Source organism: Melanerpes formicivorus, unplaced genomic scaffold (assembly GCF_026170545.1).
Source record: "Melanerpes formicivorus ecotype bairdi unplaced genomic scaffold, bMelFor1.0.p_v2 SCAF_20, whole genome shotgun sequence".
In the NCBI taxonomy this organism is placed as follows: Eukaryota; Metazoa; Chordata; class Aves; order Piciformes; family Picidae; genus Melanerpes; species Melanerpes formicivorus.
The window spans coordinates 1,052,299-1,057,508 of record NW_027142372.1 but is presented as its reverse complement, the minus strand read 5'-3'; positions in this window follow the sequence as shown (position 1 = coordinate 1,057,508).

Genomic DNA, 5,210 nt, shown 5'->3' with positions numbered 1-5,210 from the left:
GGAGAGTCTGTTTTCCATTTTTAGAAAGTTACTGTCTGCAAGATACCCTCTCATGAGAGTTTACAATGCGCTGCAGTACAGATCTGACACTACTCATTTTAACTTTCCTTGATGGTCTTCATATATTTGGTAATACTTCAGAGTGTCATGGTGTTTGGTATGAAAAATGAACTTCCCGCTAAACTGCCTTTAAAAATCATTGCTTGGTGATTGTAACCGAAATGGTTATAATCTACCTATAATTGTAGACATGGAAGTAGTATTCTCTTCCACAAAACTAGATTTGAATACAGATCTTCAATCTGTACTTTTTTAGCTGGTTTAAAACTATAAACATTTTACCTGTCCTAAGATATTTTTTTTTGTTGTTGTTGATCTGTAAAATGATCTATGCAGTGTTAGGATGCTGCATGTGCCATGCATGCCTGTGTCCTTGCCACTCTCTGTTCTGTGCACAGGTGTTAGCAAGGACTGTTAGCATTTGATCATAGGTCGTTATGTGAAACTTGTTGAACAGAAACTAGTAAAATGGTTTCCTTCATTGTGGTCTGAGAAAAGCAAGATTCTAAAAGATACTAGTTTAAAGGCTAGTACTTTTTAATTCATTTCAAGCAACATTCTTCTTTTGAGTTAGAAAAAAAAATAGGCTCTAATCAAACTTAATTGGGAAGCTTCTCAGTGATTTACCTGATTTGATTCAGTGCACACTTATTGATTTAAGAAATTAACTACTGCAGTTATCTTTAAAGCTTCTCAGGCAGCAAAGACATGAATGCCATTTAGTACTTCACTGTTTCATAGCTCTCTGAATCATAAAATGTCAAGAAAATTTCCTGGCCATGCTTGTATCTGCATTAGTTGCATACTTTTCTAAGTTTGAGGCAACAAACAACTTAAAAACTGAAATCATTGCAAGTGTTTTCTTCTCACTGTGCTGACATAAAGCCAAATCCTGGACATCAGACAGAGCACAAGTAAACATGTCTGGGCAGAGGTACCTATGTGAACCACAAAACCCATGAGATCTTAAGAGTGTTAAAAACAGTGTGGGACAGTTTCACTTCAGCAGAAATGTTCATTTATTTCTCTGTATGGCGTACGATGCTGCTATTTTTATGGGGGTTTTGTCGAAGTTAATTGAACATTCAGTATTCAGGTCCTTAGGTGAGAGGAAAGGGCAGAGGGAATGTTTGCAGGGGTATCAGAATGGTATGGTTTTAGAAAGCTGGAACATTGAGACTACAGGATCAATCATATACAGTTAGACTACGATGCCTACCTGTCACTTATCAGTGACATGGTAATTCTCATTTACTGTCTTAGTGGCCTGTTACAACTAATACCAGCTTTCATATTTTGCTCTGCTTTAGCATGGAAAAGAGTTTGTAGAACTTAAAATGTTTATAGCTTTTAGGCTATATAAATACTTCATTATGAATACTGAATTAATAGGGATTTATTAAATTATCTTCTCTCCCATTAACATTCATCAGCAAGCCAAATGTTGCAATGTAGACTGTAAAATCAGTGGGAAGTCACTCACTAGTGTAGCTAACACGCAAGACTATGCAGAGTGAGCCAAGAGGTGTAGGTATCCTATAATAGCAGTGATGCTGAGGTGGAAGGATAACTAGAGATGGGGGGGAGGGGGGAAGACAACTAGACACCACAATCTTTCTGTACAGTAGTACCAGTTCAGTATTTACCCACAGAGTCAGCATTTACCCATTTTCCTCATGTTTGTATTGAGTGTTTAGACTCTTGTGAGTCCATACTAGAGGGATTCTCTACACTTTGGTTCTAACAAAGAATATAATACACCATTTATTTGAAATTATGCCCTATGCTGCTGCAGTTTCCGTTTCATTTCTTCTTGTGGGGAAACGCACTGAAGACAAACAGATTTGTTCCACCCCCACTTTGTTATTTTTTTATACATCTTAATTAAAAAAAAAGAAAAAAGGTAATTTAGATGAAAAAGAGATTTTCCAGAAAGGGCTGATGTATTTCCATGAAAGGAAGAGCTAACCTCATCCTGTTAAAACACATCTCACATCTTCACGTATCACTGCTAGACTGACATTATGGGTACCATCTGCCCCTCAGCACAGCCCATGAATTCACCTGATCACCCGATCGGAGAGAACATTTCGCCCACACAGTTCACTCTTCTCACTTCCCTTGTGCTTTAGAACCTCACATGTATGCTGGCATTGTGCTGACGTTCTACATGGCCCAACAAAACAACAATAATGATGTTTCTGTCTGAATGCATATACAAAAAGTGAACGCTCCCCTTTACAAATGTTAGATTTATGGAAGCTATACCTGATCCTCAAGCCATGAAAACTTCCCCGCTGGGAAAATGAGGGAGGCAATGTAGTAGCTGTCTTGTTTTAGGATATTTTAGTCCTCTAATTGTATTCTTAGAAACTGAGTACCTGGGGCCACCAGAAAATGTTGCTGTTCCCAGGCCAGAATTCTCATGCAGGTCTCTATAGTTTACTCCTTCTGGTTGCAAAGATAAAAGTGCCTATCAGAAACAGGAGGGACATTCCTCAGTTTAGTTTACAGTGATATGCTTTCTTATTTTATGTTTTACAGTTCTAGGTCCTGGATTCACAGAAAGCAGCATTAGTAAGTTTGGTTGGCCTTTCTATAACTGTGACAAACTGATTTTCACAAAATGGAGCTTGGCCTTTAGAGAAGCTGTCTGTAACTTTAACAGATTATGGGATACTGGCAAGAGCTAATCTTAGTTTACTGAGGTTGTTCTTCATTCAGGTCAGTGTGGGTGGGGTTTCAAACGGTAGTCCAGAATGGTTTCTGCTCAGTTGTTTTCTTAGCCTCACTAAGCTAAAGTTAGCTTTTGTAAATGTCATTCTTTGCTTTCACCTGAATATTTAGAGTAGGCATGTCAAGGTGACCAATCTTTTTATCTGAACTAAATTACCGTGTTAATGCCTGCATTTCCATTGCAAGCCTTTGTGCAAATCTGGGTGATGCAGCTGTTACATCTGAGTTACAAGGACAGTATTGTGCAGGTGTTGACTACCATTCAAGAAGGAAGGGATGACAGGTATATCTGTTGTCTTCCTACCTTTGCTTGCAATGATTGCTTCTGTAGGTAGAGACCCTTAAACAGCACAAATGCTTCTTCCTTGACTTGAGTAGTGCGCAGCTGAGAGCATTCAACTGATGTCAGTGTTGGTTTTCATTAGGTTACTTCCTTGTGCTGTCACTGGGACTTTCAAGATCAGGCATGTATCCCTTCAGTGTAGGCATCTAGTATAGGGGCAGAACAGACAGCTGATAGTGGCCTAAACAAAATTTGCCAACACACATCAGTCACCTCAAGTGCCTTGCTTGATAAGTAAAGACTGGGTAGAATAGCAGTGTAGTGAGACTACCTCAGATGAGTTATGAAGATGGCTAACACTCCTGGATAGGGAGTTTGTTGCTCTAGCAACCTGTACTCATGATAATACCAATGCAGGCAGTAAGGATGTTTTAACTAAAGTGGAATGAGCTGCTGGTTACAGCTCAATTCTGTATGAAACATCCTGTTGACAACCTCAGCACAAACATCAGTAACAGAAAAAGAAAAGGGCAATTCAAATACTTTTCAGTCCTTTCAAGTACAGTACCTCCAGATCAAGACTCACGGTCAGTGGTATGGGCTTCTGTGGAGTTTGTACTGTTACTGACTGTGATGTAGCTGATCTCCTAAAAGAATGTAACCTTTTTCATTCTTTGGCACTTCTGTGCAAATTAGCACAGAAATTTGTGCCATGAGAAGATGGAGACCAACTGGGTGTGCATGGATGTGCAGTGTTCCTTGTGATTCAAGAAGTGGAAATTATCTGGTGTATTTCTGTCCAAGACACTTACCATCTCTTGACTGCTCGGTATTTTGTAGACATGTTCATGACCTTTGCACAGCAGATAAAAAACTATAATATTTCTTCTGCTAATTTGTATATATTAGTCAATTAACAGTGTACGGTACTGAGCTCTATCAACAACATGTGTATATGTATTATAAATATACCCAGAATGCACTATGAGCTGCAGTAGTTTAACATAAAACTAGCACCAAGAGGATCTTCCTTGATAAGTGAGGAAGTGGCATGATCTGTCATTAGTTTCCTCCTAACGAGAAACAAGTATCTTCAACCACATCTTTAGACTCCCACGCTGTTGTGGATATCAAGATGTTAAGCTCGGTTTACTTTAAAGGTCATCCTGTGAGATCTAACATGCGATTTCTGAACTATAAACCAAACAGAACTCCACAAAATGAAAATGCAGATTGTCAAAAGTGAGTGAATCTTAACACAATGTCTAAAAATAGATCCCAGCATTACTTCTATGACTTAAAAATATTAACAATTATGCACCAGGCTTGGACTTTCTTTTGTTGTGAGATGAAGTTCAAGTCCGTGTGGAATATAGTTTGATTGTATGTATTATGGCAACATCCAAACTAGGCCAAGAGTTAGGAGCATCTGCTATGAAGAATTTACCGTCTAAGTAACGGACATTAAAGGTAGGGCAGACAAGATATAACTGTGTACAAAGGGTGGAAGGTAGGGAGGAGTACACAAAGCTGACTGACCCATTTTGCACCAGAGAAGTTGGAGTACATCTTTTCATGCTTTTTATGCTGTCACAACGATGGATGTGGTAAAGGAGCAGGAAGGCAAGGGACTCAGAGAGTAGGCTCATGTCATAACCAAGACCTTAAAATATAAAGCAGCTTAAAGAATGTGTTGTTGGACAAAGCAGTGAGAGGAAAATTTAAATAGTCAGCGATCTGGAACTGGGGTTACATGAAGTCATGTCAATGTCAGAGTAAAATGATTCAGTGTTTTCCTAAGTGCCTTTATTGGTGATTTAGATATGGTTCTGAGATGCTAGATAATGCCCTGAATTCAGATCAACCCATGACAAATATGGGAAGCAGTGACAAACTTTCTCATGTGTGGTTCTTGACAGATTATTTACAGTGGAGATTACCATTGTTTCAAGTTTTCACTAGTTAACTATAAAACTTTAGCCTGAACTGCTTATAAAGGATGAAATGCTGGGTAAATTAGATGGATTAAAGCAACATATTTTAGTCCTAAGTTCTCACAAACTTAAAAGCTGTTTAGGCAAGGAATTTTGCCTCAAGCCCTCTTCTCTTTGAAATTTTTAAATTGTCAGCT